Below are 23734 nucleotides of genomic sequence, written 5' to 3'. Positions count from 1 at the left end.
GTTTCTGATTTAAGGCATAAGCCTCACACGTGCAACGCATGAGTTTTCTTCCTTACCTTTTTGTTATAGGCAATAGTGACCCGAGTATCCCCCAAATCGGTGCCACAAGCAGAAACGAGACTGATAGGCAAAAATTATACATAAGATTTATTGTAGCGTATAGTAGCAGTTGATGCTCACAGTTGTCATCCGCTAGCCTTGCAGGCTTTGGCGACAGGACACCTTTTGCCATACTGTACACTCAGCAGAAGCGGATGACGGAATTTTTGTGTCGCACTGCAGGCAGGGTTCGAAACTGGAACTGAACTGTAACCGAAAACTGCAAAAAAAAAAAAAACATCATTTTTTGAACCGAACTGTAAACATTTTTTCTCTCCCCTTGAACGAACCGGAACTGAACCAAAAAAAACATGATGCGGTGACCTGTTCGGCAGACGGTAAAAACGCCTACACCTTCCCACTCGACTGCCGCCCACCCCCTCCCTGCATCGCTCGAAATCTTGCCGAATTCATAGAGCGGATATAACAAATTGGCAAAGCAAGAAGTGGTGAGTCCATGCATCTCCTACAGCCTCACCTCCAAAAGGTTCACGACATCCCTGTACATTTTTGTGACTCGAGATGTACACGATGTGCTACACGACGGCTACACTTTGCATTGTTGCCTCGGCTGCAGGGAAGGGTATCGGTAATGGTAACGGAAATAGAAACGGTATATTACCGAAATTGGAGGTGGTAACGATAACGGAAACGAAAACGCATACCACTGTCCTCCATTATCGGAAATAGAAACGGGAACGAAAATTATCGTCCGGTATTTATTTTATTTGTTATTTTATTTACAATACTGTTGATCCAGCTTTGGATCGTTACAGGAGTGAGCTGTATACACGTGCCTTTCCAATTTCCCTAAAAACGTGGGCATGCTCTGCTCGGCAACAATTGGCTCAGGAAGGATGTTCCAGTCGTGTACTGTCCTAGGGTAATATGAGTATTTAGACACATCGGTACGGGCCTGAAATTCCTGTATAGGGGCATACTATGTTTGTCTCTTGAAGGCTGAGTGTCTGCAGCTAGATAGGGAGAGTAAGGGTTGCGTTTACATAACAAAAACAATTGCTTAAGTCGCTGTACCTTGAAATATAACTCAATTGGGGGCAGCCCCGCCCGTCTACATAAAACAGATGCCGAGGTTGTTGATCTGAAATCCTTATAAATAAATCTTGCTGCTTTACGTTGCACACTTTCCAGTTTCTTATGAATGGCAATATGTGGGTCCCAAACTGTGCAGGCATACTGAACCAACGGGAGAACTAAGCATTTATACGACGTTAGTCTAACCTGCGGTGTGCTTATCCATAACTTACGTCTGAGCTGGAACAGTCTTCGCAACGCTCTCTAGGCAACAAAGTCAACATGAGTACTCCATGAAATAGACCCCAATAGAAATAGACCCCGACTGGAAATAGACCCCAAGATGGAACTGACCTGTTTTAACAAGACATCATCGACATAGTAGTCACAGGATAGCCGGCGTTGTTGTCTTGTCACATACATATATACTGTTTTGTTAACATTTATAGTTAATTGAGCAAGTTTGCACCACCCTGCTACACAGTCTAAAGCTCCGAACAATGCAATCAGATCATCAGGGCAAGTAATTTTTCTATAGAGGAAGACTGTGTCGTCTGCATAGAGACGCAAATTCACTCCATAACTACTAACATCGGGAATATCACTGATGTACAAGTTAAACAAAAGCGGACCGGGCACAGATCCTTGCGGCACCCCGGAAGTTACATCCAGTAGGTATGAATTTGACGTTCCTACTTGTACAAACTGCTTCCGGTAGGCAAGATAAGACTCGACCCAGGTTAAAAGAGTTCCGTTTTTCAATTGGGTCAGTAATTTGAAATGCGGAAATGAATCGAAGGCGCGTTTGAAATCGATGAATATGACGTCAGCCTGTTCTCCATTATCTACAGTTTCAGCCAAGTCGCGATGAAATGCTGTTAATTATGTAACTGTCGAAAAACCTTCTCTAAAGCCATGTTGCCTGAAGCATAGTATGCCATGTTCCTCTAAATATGACATAATGTGTTTATAGAGCACGTGCTTCATTAATTTACAAGAATTGCATGTCAGTGATATTGGTCGATAATTAGAAGGAAGTAACGGGTCACCGAATTAAATATCGGTATAACCTTGCTTAATTTCCAGTCATCTGGAAACTGTCCGGTCTCGAGTGATTTGGAAAAAATTAACTGCAAATATCTAGCGCACCACGGAGCGTATCTGAACAGAAACTCATTAGGAATATTGTCAGGACCGCTACACGTTTTAGTATTTACATTTAGAAGAAGATTAAGAACGCAATCAACGGTAAACTCTGGATTTGAAATGGGGGCAGCTGACGATTCGCAACAGATTCTTAAATTGTGATTCTCTTTAGTGAAGACACTCTGAAAATATTTATTGAACAGATAGGCTATCCTCTGTGGGTCTTCAGTCACCTCCTCATCACAGCGAAGTCTGATGCCATCTTTGCGTTTTGGTGACAATTGTCGCCAAAATTTAGAAGGCTCATTTTTCATAAAGTTGCTAAGCGTAGTGGTGAAGAAAAATTGATTGATTTTTGATGATTGATTGAAAAATTGATTGAAGAAAAAAAAAGTTGATTCTCAAGGCAGATCATTCTTGATGTTAGTACAGCCGAATTCACTCCCTGCCTAAGTCGCTTTCGAGTTCGGGCTATTCTACGTTTTAAATGGATGATTTTCCGGTTAATCCCGGGGTTGTGCTTTGCAGTCTTCTTGCAGCACTTCGGTATGGCTTGGAGGCATTGAAACACAATGCGCTGAAATTCGCGCCATATTTCATCGACCGTAATATCACTTAACGTGCACATATGCGTTTGCGTGTACGTGGTTGTAGTACGTGTGTGTGTGTGTGTATGTCAAAAACTTTCTTCCCTTCAAAGGTGATTTTTCTAGTTCCCTCCTCTAAAAATGCCTATGCCTAGGTGTGATTTAATACTATGGTGGCACTCGTGCAGACTTTCACAGGGGTATAGAGCTTGTACCCCTAAAGGTATGGCATATAGCCCTTTGTTGAGGACTATTTTTTTATACCTGTAAGCGGGGTATAAAATAATACCTAAGAAGGGCTAAGTTATTGAGCAGGCGATCTATACCTCTAAAGGTATAGATTTTTCTCTGAGTGTGCACTATGCATATCCAAACTGAGCGGAGCGAAATGGCACCGAAACAAACAACCCGGCAGCCAGGAGGAGTACAGGACAGGGCGAGGAGTATACGACATCAAGATAACACCAGCAACCGCCTAAATCTGGCTCGTGCGATTTCTACAAGTTCATGCGAGACTTCAATTATCTGTCCAGACAGGGATATCTTGATGGAAAGTAATTTTTCTGAGGCTGGAACATACAAACAACAGACAGACAAATACAACAGAAGCCTCATGTTGCCTGCGGGGACCTGGATGGCTGAGGCATATGGCGGTCATCGAAATGGCAGTATATTTAGCTGTCCGCTGTGGAATTCCGAGCGGAAACCCACGGGACCCATGTGTGACTGGGTATAATGAGAGACAAAAATGTACGTTTGAGGAGCTAGAGGTGGCAGATATTAGTGACAGGGAATCTAACAGCAAGTGTACATTGCCGAAGTTACCAGGGGCCTGCTGTAGTCTCTGTGGAGTCTCTTAAAGGGACCGCACGACCCAAGGCCCGTCGTAATCATTTAAAGGATAAATATTTGGACTATGTTATCGAGACGTGAGGAGGGGACCCGGGCATGACCCATTTCCGTGGCCCGCAACTTCTCACACCGGGCCCGGGTAGAGGAAGCTGGAAGTCTAACTGAGGAAAGCAGCGGCTCGAACCAGCCCGTTCCTCTGACACAAGCGAGTCTGTTTCGATTACAAGGTGATTGGAAAAGCGATGTAGATGACACGTAAACATAGCTCGGAGTATCCTCAACGCAGCACCCTCTTTTACGTCCAAGTGAAATATACCAATGGAGTTCACCATGACTGATGCAACTGCGAACAGAGGTGCACACTGTAAGCAAAGAATTCCGCAATTTTACTGTGCAAGTGACTGCTAACTCTGTTCCCGGCATATGTGCCGTAACCTGTATGTTGCATAAAATATGTTTGGAGTGCACACGACACAGTTCCAGACTGGGCTTTCGCAGTTTAATATACCTTTAATGTAAGTGTCATTCGCATGCAGTCCAAACGAATTTTGCAATAACTAGGTTACGGCACATATGCCGCCAACAGAGTTAGCAGTCACTTGTAAATAAGATTACGGAATTTTTTACAGTGTGGAGAAAGGCATCGAGTGACACCATTAGGAGCGTCAGGAGTTGTTAAGCAAAATCTATTCGTTGTATGTTCAATTTACGTGAACAGCCTGCTAGAGAAACGGAAATACCTCTGGAACAGGTATTGTTTCTGATCACAAGAGAATTCCGACACTTTCCCAGAAAACCAGAAACCGCCTCTGACCGTCATCGTTAGGGTCATAGAATCCACAGGCACATCTCAGCATCCAGGAGGCTTCTTGGGATATCCCTGTGGCATATCTGTCGTAAACAGCGTGTCTGAGTTGAGTTGAGTTTGAATGCAAAAAGAGCGTTGCTGATTCTAGCATCATTTGACGGGCAGTATCGCTTTTTCATGGCGTTCGCTCACGCCAGGACTTGGCGGAAATCGTCGGTAATCTCAACTGCATTAGTACCCCATCAATTTCGAGTGTGAACTGACACGACAGGCTACTAACATTGTTATGTTTCCTAATCTACAGCAATGGCTCGGTGAACACTAGTTCTACGAACCTCTTATTTTATTTATTTGTTTATTTATTTTTTGAATCTGAAGTAGACGATACGACAAGGAAGTTATCTTCAGAGAGATAATCGAAGAATACCTGTGGAACGAGGATCATAGATAACACACGAGTGCCATGTTCAGGGGCGGTACAATGTTGTCTGTGCGCAGTGTCACTCTACAAGTGCCTGTTAAAAAGTTGAAACCGCAGCCTCTGTTCTACATCACTCATTGGTGTTCAACATAACAGTGTTCTACACAGAAAACAACTACATTGTGGGGGAAACTGTGGGGGTTCTATCTTTGCGTTGTACGCATTGTGAGTGTTGTCGAAGCAAAATGTGCTGTTAGGGGTGGTAACAAATACCCATTTTCGAAAAGTTTGTCATGCCCTTTGTCATGCTTCCGCTTATTAAAGCGCTTTCCAGGATTTAGGTACTAGAGGTATAGCTTCACCATTCTATACCAATATATTCGTTTGTGGGTAGAAAACCGCGAGTTCGTCGTCCAGTCTCGGTGGACGAGGACACCCACTTTTATGCCGCTTAACTCGGTTTGACGGTTCGCTTATCAAAATCTTCTCCGGCATATAAATATTAGAGGTATATTTGCATCATTATACCGAGGTATCCGTTACTAAGTAGAAAACTGGCGGTTCCCTGCGCTGGCGCGATTGCCCGAACTTTTATTTGCCGAGGGCACGGCATTTGCACGGCTTTGGGCACGGCTTTGATGCATCTTAGCTAATCAGCGCTTCCGCTTGTTAAAGCGCTCTCAGCATTTAAGTACTACTAGAGGTATGGTTGCACCATGCTACCAATATATTCCTTTCTATAGGTAGAAAACCGCAGGTTACCTGTGCAGGAGCGGTGGACGAGGAGGTTTTATGCCGCTTAACTCGTTAACGCTTCCGCTTTTCAAAAGTATCCGCGAAGTAATTGTTTCTAAGTAGAAAATTTGCGGTTCCCTGCGCTTGCACGATTGCACGATTTTTTACTTGCCATGGGCAACGCTATCAACTTTGATGATTGATGTGCTAGAGGTATGGTTGCACCATTCTACCAATATATTCGTTTTTATAGGTAGAAAACTGCAGGTTTCTTGTGCAGAACCAGTGGACGAGGAAGTTTTATGCCTCTTAACTCGTTAACGCTTCCGCTTTTCAAAAGTATCCGTGAAGTAGTTGTTTCTAAGTAGAAAATCGGCAGTTACCTGTGCTAGCACGATTGCACAAATTTTTACTTGCCGTGGGCAAGGCTATCAACTTTCATGATTAATGTGCTAGAGGTATATTTGCACCATTCTACCAACATATTCGTTTCTGTAGGTAGAAAACTGGAGGTTCCTTGTGCAGGAGCGGTGGACGAGGAAGTTTTATGCCTCTTAACTAGTTAAAGCTTCCGCTTATCAAAATGCTCTCGGGGATTTAAATATTTACATCATTATACCTAAGTATACGTTTTTAAGTAGAAAACTGGCGGTTGCTTGCGCGGTTGCCCAGATTTTTACTTGCCGTGGCCAAGATCGGATCCTTGGGGTACACCAGTTGAGACCCCTTTTCGTTTTTTTTAGTTCCGTGTTAGCGCCGCGAAGCAGCTGTGGCTATGAGCGGCGTACAGACGTGGACAGATGCAGAGGGGACAGCAGGAAGGAGTCGGGGGGGGGGATTAACATGCCTCCTGGGCCGACTTCAGGGGCTACTGTGTCGACATTCGTCTGGAAATATCGATGATATTGCACTGAATGAAATAATGTTTTTTCAAGTATTCCATCTCGATATGTCTAACGTGTTCTATTCTGTTCACATTTCAGGTGAGAAACCACTCAGCAGCCTCACCATCAGTCATGGCATGGGCAAGTAGTTTTATATCACCTTTCCAGTCAGCAGGTACGCAGGACGAATCTACGGTAGGTGTTCGTATTCACAAACCCTATTGAAAGGACCCCTGAGGTCTAATGTGTGGTCTTCGGAAAACACAGGGAAAACCTCAGACAGTACAGCCGGCGACAGGATTCGAACCCGTATCATCTCCGAGTCTCGGCTTGGAAAGCGATCATCTTAACCACTGTGCCATGGGATCTGGTACCGCTGTTAGTGCAGAATTAGTATCATTTACAGCGACTAATTGCGACCGGGAGATATAAGGGATGCTTGAATCCATGCGAGGATCGCGGGGTCGATGTTGAGATTAGAAAGCCTGATAAGTAGCTTACCGGAAATATGGAGTCAGCTTCTATAAGCGGGCGTCGAGTGATCATCGTGAATAAATGATACAAGATATGTTTCATACGAGAAGTGCTTACGAAAACTGCGCTGGTAAGCTGTGAAGAAAGACTCAAGATGACGGATTAAGTGCGGATAGATGATGTGCTCCATAATCTTACATAAGACATTGGTGAGCGATATGGGAGGTAGTTACCAGTTATGCTGTTATACCTCCACCTTTGCGAATTGTGACAACTTTCTCTGTCTTCCAAGCGTCTGGGAACTCACCCGCTGTTCAAACAGCTTCATCTGTAGCAAGGATGCATAAACTTTGGAACTTTTTTAAGAATTTGGCGTTAATGTTGTCAACACCGACACTAGAACGCTTCAACTTGATCTTGACACTACCAAACGAATTAAAAGGCACGAAGTTAATTGGGAATAAAAATTGTGCAATAAAAAATTGACCACAAGTGTCCTGGGTCTAGACCGGAGTCCGGTCCAAAGGCCCAAAGGCAAAATAACTGTGGTATCAAAATCCGACCTGCAGGCTCCAGTTTCTTTTGTGTGTGGCACTTTCCGAGACTCGAAAAAATCAGTGCCTGACTCTGATCGAGTCGGGCTTTCGGGCCAGTGGTGTCTGTTGCAGCGCCCTACTCCGAACGCTAGCTTCTGCGTCACGTGTCAACCAATTTGCTTCGCCGAAATCCCGCTACGACCCGCCACCTTCTCGGGCATACGTCGTCACCTTGATCTGAGATGGCCCATTACAAACCCGCTACTACTACTATTACCCCGCATTACTATATCCCGCTCCTATATCTGGTTAGTTCCATTCCGGCTCGCCGTATTACTGATAATCTCGAAAGAGGAAGACGAAGCCGTAAAGAACTACGAAGAAGAAGAAGCAGAAGTTAGCGTAATAAACGACGACTTTGGCTAAGAAAGAAGAGTAATGGGACGGAAACACTGCCGCGCCCGCAAAAACAGGAGGACGACAGTGGTCCAAGCGGTGACTCCCGTCGTCGCCACCACTGTTCCACGGCAGCCAGTACCAAGGCGCACCAGGTCGCCCGAGATCGACGAGGACACCCTCGTCGATCTCGACGTGTTCTTCAAGGTAGTTGCGAAGGACCTGAGGTCCATCCTCTTCCAACCCCTTCTCTGGAGTACGTTCGCTGTTGTACTTCTCATCCTCATCCGCTCTCACTACGACCGTCGAGGTACAGTGGCTCATACGACACAGGCCATCCCAGAAGGACGAACATGGAACGAACCACGATGTGTGCAAAGAAGTGACCCCTTCAAGCTCCTGGGGAAACCACACTTGGACATTGCCATTCCTTCTCGCACTTTAAGCACCACTCACATGAGACCTGTCCTCTACCACAGCTGTCTTCGACACAGGATGGAGTACGAAGCCAAGAGTCCAACGGAAATACCGCTCAGCGTGCACTGTCTAGAAAATAGGTCATACAAAGCATTTTCTCGCGGTATTATCAGCATTGCACCTGTATTCCTATGTGACCTATGTAAACCTGCGGACTTCGCCTTGAATAGCCTTCCGTTCCACATGCCTCAGTACTTCTGCACAGAGGGCAAATTGCAGAGCACGCGTCATCTTTATTATTCCTGCACGAGGCACTCCATGAGAACCCGTACAGCTAATCGATATACCCTGCTACCGGTCCAGGAAAGCGAGGGTTTCGTCCATAAACGCTCCTTCAAGCAACTCACCATTACTCGGTTGAGTAACAACATACATGTCATCACCTTGCTCTCTTTGTCGAATGAGATTATTAGAACGGAGTCATCGTTTAAGCTGCTTACAAGGACCCACTTATTTGTACTGGCAAATAATTACATACCCCACGTGGCCTGCTTGAGAGAAGGATCTAAGAACACACGAGCTGTTAACTACATCGGCTGGCGTTTTATCCGCTTCTGTGCACCGACGGCGTCAAGTGTACGCGGAGCAATTAGTGAAGTCGGAGACATCGCACGACGTGGGCAGAGTGAGCGTATCATGGAGAACTATGGAGTCACAGACGTGGCTGTTGGTGCAATACACGTTAAAATGCAGACTGGAGTCAAGGTAGTCGTTAAGACCAATGGACTGGCACGTGGTGTACTCTTTAGTTTCAAACTGCTCTTCGAAACTGCTTGCATCACTATTGGGGAACACCACATCATTTACGGCCACGTCAATTCGATCCGAACAATGGTCAGCATTCCACCTAGGATGACAAACGATGTCCTTCTCAATGACCTGCTACGACCGTCTCTTTCTCCATCAGTACAACGCCCGCTTTTTCGACTTGCTTGTGAACATGAGAGCACACTTCGCGAACGGAGGCTTCGGGGCTCTCGAAACCCAAGCAGAGCTCATCGCTTTTACACAGTACGAGAAGAGGAAAGATCAATAAACGGACAGCATCAACCTCAAAAGCCCGGACTTGCACATCTTTCCTGCAACCAGAGAAGATGTGCTCCTGTACAGATCCACTTCGTGTCAGTGTCCCCAACTAGTATGGACAGCATCCTTGCTCGTGAACGCGAGAGCACCCTTCGCGAACAAAGGCTTCCGGGCCCTCGAAATCCAAGCGGAGCTCATTGCAAGTTCCCAGCGCGGGAAGAGGAAATATCAATAAACGGACAGCATCAACCTCAAAGGCCCGGACTTGCACATCTTTCCTGCAACGAGAGAAGATGTGCTCCTCTACAGATCCAATCCGCGTCAATGTCTCCTGAACGACGTTGTCGACAACGTCGCCCTACGATATCACCTGGCATTCTGCAAACGCCGTACATCGAACCGATCGTTCCGAATGGCTTAAACCGCTGCGGACTAGGCCTACAACTTCTTCGCGACCTTGACACCAAATTTTCTCGCTGTTATTTGCAGGACAAGTGGATGTTCAAAGTGAAGCCCATCAACGGTCCATAAATAACGACACGTATATACCTCATGCTTCGCCGTAGTGATAGTGCACACGACTGAAGACCTCCACCACTGCTACAGCCATGACATCGCCAAGTATTCGTCGAAGCCTGCAGATATCGAATAAACGTCCGCTACACAAAGAAAGCATGCGTGCGGCTTTATTCATTGCTTGACAGAACGCTTGTACGTAACGTGGTATTGAATAACACTATTCCCATATTTTATTCTTTACAGACACGGCAACCTGCGCGCCTTTTTTCCGTGAACCGCGCATACCACTTGAGAGATAGGTTGTTGTTGGTGGCCTTTACCGAGCCAGGCTAAGGCCGGAATAACAGAGAAGAGAGAATCAAACAGGCTATTCTTTAGCAAGCTGTTTGGATGGCTTCAGTGGGAACTGTGCCAGCATTGTATTTGACATTCTGACTACATTTGACAACCCATAATGTTCCCCTACTGTTTAGCAAGCCCGGTCTTAGTGAACAAAACGTTTTAGAGAAGAGGTCATACTTTAGCGAATTAAATTTCAGAGAGAGGTAGGCCAGTTTCATCGACTACGTTTCAGAGAATAGGGGGGACGTTTCAGAGAACACAGTTCTCGCGAATGAAGTTTCGGTTTCGACATATAATGAGCGAACCAGCGGTCAGTGTTCCATAGGTTGTCTTCCGCGTGTCTTGTATTTCTCTTAGATTTAATTGCACTTTCACTGACAGAAGAGCAGGGGAACGTGATGCACACTCAGGCATGGGACAGAGTTACATTGCCCATGTGTCCTTTATTCGGGAACCTTAAAGTGGAACTGTAACCGTGTCCGTGAAACAGTGCGACCTCGTCATGAGTTCATTCTATAAATGATGGAGCCTTGTCGGGTAGGCAGATCGTGCTGGCGGACGTATTATTATTATTAGTAGTAGTAGTAGTAGTATTGTTATTATTATTATTAGTAGTAGTAGTAGTAGTAGTAGTATTGTTATTATTATTATTATTATTAGTGAGTACTTTCTACGGTGCGGGCCTTCTGTATGTAGGGGTCGTTGTCGGCGAGCGTCACTTTCCTTAACTCTTCTTAGCCAGACCTTCGTTCCCAGTTCCGGGAACGAAGGTCCCAGCTTGTTTTCATAACATCCTTACGAAGTAGTTTCTGAAGCGCTTGTTCAATGGGAGGTGGAGGTATTAGATGCGGCCAGCCTACTCGGAATTGGCGGCTCCATGTATCCTGGGAAGGAAAGGGGGAAATGGAGGGGAATGACAATGGTGGTGCAGGAGAGGGAGTGGTGATGCAGTTCCGCTGGCTCTGGGTTTCTGGTTCCCTCGTAGATCTATCCAGCACAGAAGACATCGCTCAGCAGGGGCGGCTCCAGACACTCACCTTCTTTTTTTTACGTGAACGGTCCTTTGTCGTAGCGCGTAGTGGAAGCAGGTGAGAGCCCAGCGTATATGCCATCGTCTTGAAAGGAGGCTATCCTCCAACCTCCTTACACCCCCGAATCCACTAGTGTTCCTCGATAGCCTCCTGGGATGGTCCCTGCACCAGGCGAGCCGCCTGCGTGGTTGGCGTAGTCACTCCATGCGGAGATAACTTTACCTTACAGCATTTCTTCTCTCGTTGAGCATGGCTTCGTTATAGACCTGCTCTGTAGCCACTTTCCTACGGCCAAGTGCCGGTTCCCGACGTCGCTACCACTGTTCCACGACAACCATTAACAAGACGCACCAAGCCGCGTGAGATCGACGGGGACACAGTTGTCGATCTCGATGTGATCTTCAAGGTGGTAGAAAAGGACCTGAGGTCCATGAGCGTAACGGGAGGGGGCAAGGAGGACTGTGCCCCCCGTCACACAGTGCGCAAAGGCCGCCTCCAGAAAAGACGTGATAGGGGGCACTCTTGCCTCCCCTAGAAGCACTTTGCCCCCCCACCCCCACCCCCGCCTGAAAAAAATCCTGGGAACGCCCATGCTGAGGTGCATACTCTTCCCGCCACTCCTCTGCCCCTGCTGGAAATAGTAGGCATGACCTTTTTGATTTCTCCTCGCAATTTTGATGAGATTCAATGAGAAATCAGTCTACGAATTCGTCCAACATGTGAAAGCGGACTATTTCACATTGACTGAATTGGAAGATAAGCAGGGAAACTGCCTTCGCGCAACCAGGCTCTGCCATGTTGCATGGCGAAGACCACATCACGGAGTAAGGAACCAAATGAACGACTTTGTTTAATGGTCGTCAATGAGAAACTCTGACTTCCAATTGACTTAATGAGGAGTCAGTGGGAGGAATCGACCTAATGTGTATCAATATGAAACTGCTTTCCAATGGATTTAACGGGATCCAACATGTTGTACGGGCAATACAATAAGTGAGAAGGTCGCTGCTGAAGGAACCAGGGTAATGGCGCCCAACGGTACATCATCACTCTGAAATTAAGTAATATGATTAGGAAGAACGCCATACGTCAATGTCGAAAATGCAGTAATTCCAGGAACGCGTCCAATTCGAACAAATGAAATTCACGAGTGTCGAAAAATACTGCAAGTGGAAATCGAATGAAAATCGGAAATTTAAATTTATTCCGAACAACTGAACTGAGGAGGCCGTTCGCCTTTGTCTGCGCTGGCCCAGTGCATGAGTCCGATGAGGGCGCGTTCTCATACCAGTAACACCAACGGCGAGCCAGTGCGAGAGCTTCGCGGCCGCCCCAGGTGTGTCGCCACCCAATAAAGTTGTTGTTGCTGTTTACGGTGCTGCTAGGGTTTACGATAAGCTATACGGATTTCCAACGTTGGGGTCAAGACATGTTGTTCGATATTCCGCAGTTTCACAATTCTGCAGTACATGATTGCAGTTGCCCGGCAGTTGTCAATGCTAGGAAGTAGAAAAAAAGGCTGCGAAAAAGGCAGCAGGTAAACAAAGGTACGTATGTTCCGGATCAGCAGACGAGAAAAGGGCTGTTATGTCTGTTTTACGTATTGTGCTATCGGGAGAGGTGTCATAAAACAAAAGTGAAAGAATCCGTATTGCCTTCATGTTGCTGAAGTAATGCAGGCGGGTAAGGTACACTCTAAACCTTTACACCTTAAAGGGTGTAAATCAAAATGTTCATGGCGCACACCTTTTAAGGTGTATTTTAACACCCTCGTGGCAACTGGGGTGTAAAGGTTGTAACGCCGAATAAAACTGCTGGGTTCGTGGCAATATGCTGGTAACCGTGTATTCACAATTACCAGCATATTGCATATAATCACATCGAGGTCCATATATGTATGTATATCAAGCTGATTAAATGTGTGTGTAGACATGCGCAGCCGACATACAGAAAATCATGTATGGCGTGGCAGCTGTGCATGGCAATGAAGCATGGCAGCTATATATAGCTTTATATAGCTTTAGTATATAGCTTAGACCTTCTCATGAGCAGGCACCTTCCGCATATGCATGTTCATTACTTAAAACGTTGCATTTATGCGTTTCTTCAAGGCTTTGCAGTGTTGTACCCACAAATACCTAACCCCTGTACATTGTTCATTATCCGCGACTCATCAGGATGTTTATGCGTATATCGTGTATGCGTTTCGAAGGGAAACACCAGCATTTTAAGATGTTGCTAGAAAAACTCGACATTTTAAGAACATAACCCTTTCATTAGCAAGAAGACATCAATTTTATCAAAAGTATGTGTGGTCGCACCCCTTCATCAGAAATGCCACATCTACTGATGGTTCCAAGGAGATACTACTTCAACATGCCCCAGAAGCAATTCAGAGTTATATTCATGACCGTGATATTCACGCACAATCTATTGTCTATGTAAAACGTGCAGATCATAATGATAACACATTTGCTGTTGGCTGTGCTGTTGCCAAAGAATCTTCCGAGGAGGACTTACCCGTGTTCGTTGAGATTACAGACATATACGATATTAACTCTGATAGCATTTTTCTTATACAAACATTAACTACAGTTGAGTATGAGCACTATCATGCATTTGTTCTGTCTTGCAATGAGGAGCAACGTGTTTTAAGAAATTTAGGCACTATCTCAACAGATCTTCTAAATCTGTAGATGGTAGACGTGTTGTAAATCCACGCCATACACTTTTGTAATGTAACTTCCCGTTTCCGGTTGTTGTATACATTTACGAGGGCAATCCGAAAAGTAAGGTCTCCGAAACGTTGGGGATCCAGAGAAGCTGTTCGTGCGGCTGCTGGCCGCACTGCTGTGATTGGCGCGTCCTCCTCTCCTATTCATTCATGCACGCGTCTCACTAGGACGCACAGTATTGGCTTGGCGGCCGTTGAGAATGGAGCTCCCGCTGGACGCTACCGCGAAGTGCGAACTTCGCGCAGTTATTCGATTTTTGAACGCAAAAGGCGTTCAACCGATCGAAATCCATCGCCAGTTGGTGGAAGTGTATGGAGGCTCATGCATGGGTGTCAAAAACGTCCGCAAGTGGTGCAGAGAATTTGCAGCCAACCGTACTGAACTTCATGGCGAACAGAGGAGCGGCAGACCGTCAATTTCCGACGAGACAGTCACGAAGGTTGAGCAAGCCATGCGTGAAGATCGGCGTGTCACTCTGGATGATCTCAACATTTTGGTTCCTGAGGTTTCCCGAAGCACCATCCACAGGGTTCTAACAAAAAATTGCAATATCGGAAGGTGTGCGCAAGATGGGTGCCACGGATGCTGACGGAAGACCACAAACGGCAGCGAGTTGATTCTTCCCGCGAATTTCTTCGCACCTATGCAGAAGAAAAGGACAACCTCCTGGACTCGATTGTCACGGGAGACGAAACCTGGGCGTTTCACTTCACACCTGAAACCAAACAACAATCACGCGAGTGGCGGCACCCCTATTCGCCCAAGCCGCGGAAATTCAAACAATCACAATCCGCTGGTAAAGTGATGGCAACTGTGTTTTGAGACCGGAAGGGGGTATTGCTGGTCGACTTTATACCTGCAGGGACCACAGTAAACGCTGGCAGGTACTGTGAGACACTGAAGAAGCTCAGACGGGCAATTCAGAACAGGAGAAGAGGGATGTTGAGCAAGGGCGTAAGCATTCTCCACGACAACGCTCGCCCACACGTCGCCCGTCAAACCGTCGCTCTCCTGCAAGACTTCGGTTGGAAAATCATCACCCACCCACCATATAGTAGTCCGGACTTGGCACCAAGCGACTACCACCTCTTCCCTAAGTTGAAAGAACATTTGGCAGGAAGGCGATTCAGCAACGACGAAGACGTGAAAGATGAGGTTCAACGCTTCCTCAAGGACAAGGCGGCGAGCTGGTACGACATGGGCATCCAAAAACTACCACAGCGTCTTCAGAAATGCATCGACCGAAACGGCGATTATGTAGAAAAATAGATAATTGCTCAAGCTTCAAAATGATGTAAATATCACAGAAAATAAACAGTTCTTTGTCTTTCAAAAAAATAGGAGACCTTACTTTTGGGATTGCCCGTACTTTTGTTCATGTGAACGAGAATAAACATACCCCTTCCTACACCCAGGCGACACACTTATCACCACCTGAGGGTGTAGTACACCATTGTTACACCCTCAGGAACTTCCAAAACAAAGTTGTAGGGTGTGAAAGGGGTGTGATCTTTGTTAATACACCTATTTTACACCTTTAAAGGTGTGAAACGATTTAGAGTGTACCAGAGAAAATGCTGTTTCAAGCTTAACCCTTATGTACCACAGTGCCAGTAAAGAATGTGCAACTGAGGCTCAGGTCCCGACTTCCTGGTGCGGGGCACGAAAAGAAGAAAGAAAATGAACGAGAAAAAATATGTGCCTAGCCTTGATCGGGAGGGGCTCGAGTTATCCGACCAGTGCTGCCGGTTGAAGCGCCCTACTGGTATTAATTTCCAATGCTAGCTTCTGCTCCATGACACGGTTGTCTGGAACTGCCGATCACTGCGTCCACAGTACGCGCTTCGTTGGTTGCCCTCTGAAATGCTGTGTCAGTATTGTATTTGAAGGCAGGCCACATGCTGCACATGTTTATTACTCAAAACGAATGGTCTTGCAACAAAAGGAGATTTAGGATGCGATAATCAGCGGGACAATGATTTCTGACAACAGTGTCGCAAGCAGTACTATCTCACAATAAGCAGTCGAAATATTTTCAGCAACATTTTTTTCCACACATTGCTTAATAGAGTCAATCTCGGCCCGCGATTGTCGTTCCAACCTCAAAAGTTTATCGACTGTGTCACGTTGGATGTGTTTCAATACGTGTTCCAATACTCCCGGATAGATAGCTTCTTGTCGCCATTTAGTCTGGTTCCAATTCTCGCCTATAGACTGCTATTAAGACGGCTCTAGGCTTGTCGTGGAAATTCTCACTTCTCTCGACGACATTGAGCTTTTCACGTCTTGCGGGTCTTCCTTTGAACAAATTCAGAGGCAGTCTTGTTTTCACCACTCTTGTTTTCAAATGGATGTCGAGGAACTGCGCACAAGCAATGCCTGGTACACGAGGGCTATGCTAAAACTGCTCGTTTTCTGAGCGCACACGACGTTGATGTCAGCCATAACTCTTTAGCAAGAACTAATTTACTGTATGCTGCTCTAATCAGGACTATTTCTTAGGAAGCAGGCCCGTACATGTATAATGGGAATACGTCTCAAGTACACGCTGGACGTCATGTGAAAGCATCCTATATCATGCCACCTACGCGCTATGTCGTACTTACACTTACAAGGGTGTGAGAGAGTAACGCGAACGTCTTCCCAAAGAGAGAGTTTTAGTGAGTGGTTGACGCTAAAACTATGCACGACCACTACGAGGGATGTCACTAGCGTTGACCAACGATCTGATGGCGTGACTCAGAATGCCATCCTGTCGATTCACTAAAATTTATGCGTGGCTTATTTCTAACAAGTGCCACCTAGAGAGCCAGAAAGAGAGCTTCTTGTGTTTGAAATCGTCTGCGGTGTTTGTCCGAAGGGAAGAGCCGTTTATGCCGTGGCATCCCGACTCTTTCCGCGCAACGGGGTGAAGGAGTCAGACCAGGCGTGCTTTCTTCACGCGGTTGAGAAGTAAGGAGACAACAAAAAAATAAAAAACAGAAATATAAAACGCAGCCAACTAGAAGAGCAGTCTGGTGCTCCAAGTGCATGTTTACTTAGAAGGGCACTATTAAGATGCAAAAACAACTGACTGTCACATGAAAGTTCGTGTTTCAATTGGTATAGTTGAAACAAAAGTTGTTCACACAACACTACTGTTTAGAAGAAAAATACAACGTAAGGACAGCTGTCCTTGGCGATAAGGAACGGGATTCACAGGAGGCAAAGATTGGTGGCAGTTTACCGTATTATATTTGTACAAGCGGTGGATGTCCCAGGAGAGGTGCTTCTTTATAAAGGTGATTATCGTCATTATTCTACACATTTTCATTGAAGCTGGAGCTGTCGTCTGCTGCTGTAATCGTACGTCTGCTTCTGCGTGTTCAAAATTCAAAATTCCATTGTCCAATCATGACATAGATATTCGGAGTCGATGTGTTGCCGTCTAGTGGATCGTGCGGAAGGGCTCCTTATAGTGGTTGCCGATTATGACATAGTCGTTATAATCTAGTAGGTGTTGACAGAAAACACCACGACGCATGTGCTGAAACGACGTTCACTGTTTAGCGCCGAAGCAAGAAATAGTGCGGTATAATTTGGATTGTAGCTCTGTAACGGAATCCAATGTTTTGAATTATAGTAAGTACGAAATTAACATAGCGTGTAATGTAGCTTCAAGTGGACTTATTATTGCATTTTAGTGCCCCTTTAACAAGCTCCACACTTCAGGACGACTCCAGGACGCTTCAGCGCATAGAGTACTAAAGCGGAAATACATTACGTTGCCTAAAAGCGATCTCCGGGGACGTAGGTTCCGAGCGAGGCAAAGCGAGCGCCACGGCTCCTCACTCTATGTTTCCTTCATGTTTCTTTACCTAGGCGGCGTTGGTATACCGAGCGCCATTTTTCTCCTATAGTACCGCTGACGTTTCACGCGCACGATGTGCGTGAGGATCGTATGAAATGTTTCCCGAAGGAGAATCTGTACCCTCTGCAACACCAAGCTTGACAAACAATCTCACTTACGGCCTTCCTTTTCAGCAGTGTTGTCTGTTGGGTGACGAGTAGAGCCAGTCGAAAGGGTATGGTCCTCTTTACTACGTTCTCCGAGCTTGCGTTCATAGCGCTTTTCTACTTGCTTCAGTTTCGAAGTCTCCTCCGGCTGGTTTTTCTGCGTTTTGCTTCGAATTGCCTCGCCCGTTTCCTTCGACAGGAACTTTTGAGACCTCGCCAACTGCAACTAACTCCTGTGCGATGCAGCTGCAGTCAGGGTGTCCTGTCTAACCTGAGCAGGATCCGCCAATTTTCCGCGCACATCGGCAGACTTCGTCGAAGCTTCGGACGACTTGCTCTTCCGTGAACCTGAGGATGCCTTAGAGCTCTTGGAAGCAGCCGAAGCCTTGCGCTTATTCGCCGGTTTATCAGCAGCTGGATCCATAAGCACTGACGCCACGGTCGCTTCGAATGGAATGAGAGAGAACTAAAAAAAAAAAATTCTTCTTCTTCGTCCTGCGGAGAATGGCCATTAGCCCCAAGGGAGATCGGCCAGGGCTATGAGGATGTCCAACGGTACTATGACTTGACGGTGACAATTTGGGTGGGGAATGTGAAGGTTGGTGGAGAATGTAATGGTTGAAGTGGTGGAGGTGGTGAAGTTCGCATGTTTTGGCTCCATGGCACAAGGGCAAGCATCGTGCATGTCGTGGTTATTTGCATAATTGACATGTAGAGGCATTGTAGTATTCATTAGCAGTAGACATTGTAGTAGAGTCATTGTGTAGTAGTCAGTGTAGATGCGTGGCTGTGTGTTTGGCCGTAGCTTTCTATTCCAGGTAAGTAGGAGCCCGCGGGGCTGGATACTCAACACTGAAAGTGTGGCACGAAGTTATACTTGGGTAAACCAAAGCAATCAGATGCCATTGTAACCTTCGGCCACCCTTTGCAGACTTACGTTGCTTTGACTCGCCTCGTGCGGGGGAGCCACCGGAGCAGACCTAATGGACACCTTTGGCGTGCACGTAACACACGGCGTGGTAACACTCAATGGGTGATTGTGGGTGGGTGGGTGGGTGAACGGGTGGATGCAAAGGTGGGATATTGCAAATGTGGGCTAGAAGCGGCGCGAGCGAGAAAGGACGTATGCAAGCCCAACCGCTACCGACATATCCCAGCTGGAAGTGCTGGAGGCTCCAAACGAACTTCTTCTTCCGTAATGGCTAGTGAACGTGATGTTGACTGGATTCTTCTTCTTTCGTCTCTTGCTATCATCCACCAATGGCCAGGGCTAAATTATTGTCTAAACGTGATTATGTTTCCTAACTATGACCTCCACTATCAATACCACCATTGGTCTGAAGAAGGAAGTCACTGAAAAGATGAGCCAGCTGTACGACTCTTCTGGATTACCGTGTGTATGAGTGAGACTGAAAGTGGAATGAGTGAGAGATTGGTTGGTTTGTCCCTTCAGTTGAGGCAACCTTGGAAATCGCTGGGGAGGTATGTTAGCTTAGCTCAATTGGTAAGAGACCTGGACCGCTAATCCAGAAGATGTGGGTTCGAGTCCTACAGCTGGCTAAACTTTCCAGTGACTTCCTTCATCATTAATTTCTTTGACACTAGAGGCTTTGTATGTATTTGTCCTTTCTATGTCTTCCAACCTCGGAACATCAACTGCCATCCTGTTGTACACTCTTACCTGAGTTACTTTTATTGTTACTTTTAGACCGTTGTTACGTGTATTTAGAAGTAACATCGGCTTAAAGGAAGAGGTAACACAGGAAATTGCGAATTTTAGAGGTAAATTGGGTCTCGAAAAGCTGGGGCAGAGGTAACCTGTGGGGAAAACCCCTGTCTTCTCCTGGTTACTTGTACGTGTTACTTCTAGTGGGAGTCAGTTACTTCTACGTCGCAATGCGTTCGCAAACAATCACAGCCGCTTTTGATCGCTTTTGGTCGCTCATCTGGCAACAGTTTACAGTATCACAGAAGAAGGGACACTACATCGCGTCTGTTGCATCTTTTGAAATGCGACGCCTCTGTGGCTGACAACTTAAATCACGCTCGTGGTTGTCAACGCTCGGCCTTAGCGCATTCTGCTTACTCTTGTCAGCTTCGCTCTCTACATCGACTTTACTTTGTATCTCTCCGTGTCGCCTTCTTGTCCCAGCATCTTTCATACGCTGAAAGGTATACGATACCTATAGAGCCATTTTGACATTGGGTTTTGTGTAATGAAATTTAACTACGAGCAAATTGTTTCCATTCAGCGTTGAAGACGAGTGATAAGCGCTATAGTCTGTGTGTCGTAGCAATTACAACGAAAAGAAACTGGATTTTTCCTAGCACATTGTTCTGAGAAGTATTTAGTTCTCTTATCGTGGGGTTATACTTTTCATTTCGTTTTTTTTTTCTGGAGGATTTAATCGATTTTGGTGTATGGGCTAATTGCTAACAAACTAAAGCCTAGTCCACTCACTAATGAAACGATGCGCGATATGGAATTCCTCATGAATAGGCAACTGATTGACTACTACAGTAATTTTATGATTGCGCGTTTCTTTATGCCCAGCTGTGTGTGTGTGGGCGATTAGTATTTTCTTTACTTCTTGATACGGCTTGATTTTGACTTGTTCAGGGTCGTGTTGTCAATGACATGTTATTTCGTCGTCTTACTGGCTGGTTGATGAATTGACTCAGTCATTTTCTGGCTGATTGCCTTCCTAAATTTCACTGACTTCGTGCTGAATGGGTCGACTGATGACTTGAGCCACTGTGATTGGTCGACGTGGTTAATTGATCGGAATGGTTGACCACATTGATGCTTTAATTGGTTGTTATCAGTGGTTTGCTAGTTCAAATGACCACTAGATAGCATCTCGCGAATTATGCCAATGGAGAAAGTCAAGACAATCCATCAGTCAATAACACCGACTAGTCAGTAAACTGTTAAAAAATAAGAAATCGATCACATCTGCTACTGAATTACATTCAGATGAATTTATCTACCATGCAACTTAAATCCCCATCCCGATGAGTCAGGCAGTGGAGGAGCGGGTGGGCTGGTGGTAATTAATATGTCAAGGGCCTGCAAACTAATGTCGACTGATTTCCCTCAGGTGGTGAAGAACATGTTCAGGACGTGAACTTGCAGCCACAGGAGGAAACAGGGCATAGCTGTGACGTTTTCCATGGTATTTATTTTCTTACATATAACGTCCTGCCATCCACAAAATATTTTGCCGTCTGTATTTGTTGGAAGTTAGCATTTCAGTACTCTCTTCTTTTTATATGCATGTATCGCTGGCCTCACAATTATGCTGCATTACACCTTGCCTTGAGGAAGTTCAATGTGAACTCCATACTGTGGCTGGTTTCATCACTGCCGCTACATATACAAATATGGAAACTCGTGAATTGGAAAATCCCCGTTTTCAGCAAACGACGCTACGATACCGAACACCGAGTCTTCCAACATATGAGGTATCTACATTTTTTGCATTCATTACTCGTGCTTGCACAAGTGTAATTAAGATCTGCTTTTGCTATTAATGATGTACCCAAACAACGTGAGAATGATAAATAAGGAGTGCCCATTCCATTTTAGATATTTATGGTGGTGAAAGCGGCACCGTCCCCACAGCAACAAGCAAGAATGAGGACAAGGTCCGTATGCATGGATGCCGCCCCTGCAATTTTACACAATACAATATTTCACGCGATTCTGTGAACACATCAAAGCCCCTTAGGAGCTGTGTTCATTCTACATAGTCTCACATATGCCACCACATTGAGAAACGATATCTTCTTTATCTTACGTTGCCAATGCTGTGTTGTGTTTTCCTGATATTCACAATACAATACGTTCCCAGGAAAGCCCATGGTCATTGTATTTTGGTATGTCACCCGTGTCGTGTTTCGTGTGTGTGCCTGTATGCAATTTGCAAGTGCGAGCATCTTAACCACTGTGACACGGGAGCTGGTACCGCTGTTAGTGCAGAATTAGTATCACTTACAGCGATTACAATTACAGCGATTACTTACACGAAGTCGACTTCGTTCACATAATCCCCTGCACACTCTAACAAAGCGGCCATTCACTCCGGCCGTAAAAACCCGTACGGACCCTTTCTTCCCTCCGGGCTGTTGACACACAATTCGCATGAACCTTTAAACACGTCACACCTAACCGTTTAAATACCATGCCAATGATGAGGACGGTGCCCAGAAGAAGAACAGTCTCTGGAACTCACCCGCTGTTCAAACAGCTTCGTCAGCAGCAAGGATGTATGAACTTTGGAACTTTTTTAAGAATTTGACGTTGATGCTGTCGACACCAACACGAGAGCGCTTCAACCTATCAATCATCAAGACACTACCAAACGAATTAAAAGGCACGAAGTTAATTGGGAATAAAAATTGTGCAATAAAGAATTGACGACAAGTGTCTTGGGTCTAGACCGGAGACCGGTCCGCGCCCAAGGACAAAATAACTGTGGTATCAAAATCCGACCTACAAGCTCTAGTTTCTTTTATGTGCGGCACTTTCCTAGACTCGAAAAAAATCAGTGCCTGACGCTGATCGAGTCGGGCTTTCGGGCCAGTGGTGTCTGTTGCAGCGCCCTACTCCGAACGCTATCTTCTCCGTCATGTGTCAACAACGACCTACTAGATTATAACGACCATGTCAGGCGCACCCCTCCCATGCGCCATTTTTGGAAGGCAGCGGTGGCGCTTCTGATCGTCCTTGTTATTGCTTCCTCAACTTCTACAATACTTTGTACTTCAGCATACCTTAGTATTTCTGTACAAGCTGTGGACTTCCACAGATGTTTAATTCTGAGGTTGATTATTATCATCATTCTACGCGTTTACATAGGAGCTATCGCTGTCGTCTGCTACGGTTGTCGTACATACGCTTCTGTGAGTTCAGAATTGAAATTTCCATCGTCCAATCGTGCGCCAGTCTACCAGGGCGCGTCAGTAGCGCCCCTGGCGGATCGTGCGGACACGCACCTCATAGGGTTTGCTGATTGTGGCATGGTCGTTATAATCTAGTAGGTCGTGGTGTCAACCAATTTGCTTCGGCGAAATCCCGCTACGACCACTACTACTGCCACCTTCTCGGGCATGCGTCGTCACCTTGACCTGACATGGCCCATTACAAACCCGCTACTACTACTATTACCCCGCATTACTGTATCCCGCTCCTATATGTGGTTAGCTCCATTCCAGCTCACCGTATTACCGATAATCTCGGAAGAAGAAGACGAAGTCGTAAAGGACTACGAAGAAGAAGCAGAAGCTAGCGTAATAAACGACGACGTTTGCTAAGAACGAACAGTCATGGGACGCAAACACTGCCGCGCCCGCAGAAACAGGAGAAGGACAGTGGTGGCTCCCGCAGTCGCCACCACTGTTCCACGACAGCCAGTCCCAAGGCGCACCAGGTCGCCCGAGATCGACGAGGACACCCTCGTCGATCTCGACGTGTTCTTCAAGGTCGTAGCGAAGGACCTGTGGGCCATCCTCTTGCCACCCCTTCTCTGGGGCATGTTCGCCGCTGTGCTTCTCATCCTCGTCCTCTCTCACTGCGACCATAAAGCTACAGTGGCTCATACGACATAGGCCATCCCAAATGGACAAACATCGA

General features: G+C 46.0%; 2 long non-coding RNA genes across 3 annotated transcripts; one reads left to right on the top strand and one right to left on the bottom strand.

Annotated features, from left to right (window-relative positions):
• Positions 1–129: 129 nt before the first annotated feature.
• On the bottom strand, positions 130–18867 carry LOC135391727 (uncharacterized). Its single transcript, XR_010422082.1, has 2 exons — positions 18112–18867; positions 130–319 (listed from the first exon to the last, which is right to left on the bottom strand). It is a non-coding gene; the product is annotated as an uncharacterized LOC135391727 (long non-coding RNA).
• LOC135391728 (uncharacterized) lies at positions 18015–22265 on the top strand. 2 transcript variants are annotated; one of them, XR_010422084.1, is made up of 5 exons: positions 18015–18167; positions 18230–18654; positions 21201–21275; positions 21428–21564; positions 21689–22265. It is a non-coding gene; the product is annotated as an uncharacterized LOC135391728 (long non-coding RNA). The 2 variants fall into 2 exon arrangements; XR_010422083.1 differs by having other exon boundaries at positions 18015–18654.
• The last annotated feature ends 1469 nt before the right edge of the window (positions 22266–23734 follow it).

This window comes from Ornithodoros turicata, chromosome 4 (genome assembly GCF_037126465.1).
Source record: "Ornithodoros turicata isolate Travis chromosome 4, ASM3712646v1, whole genome shotgun sequence".
Taxonomy (NCBI): domain Eukaryota; kingdom Metazoa; phylum Arthropoda; class Arachnida; order Ixodida; family Argasidae; genus Ornithodoros; species Ornithodoros turicata.
Note: the sequence above shows the minus strand (reverse complement) of the source record. Positions and strands in the feature narration are given on the sequence as shown.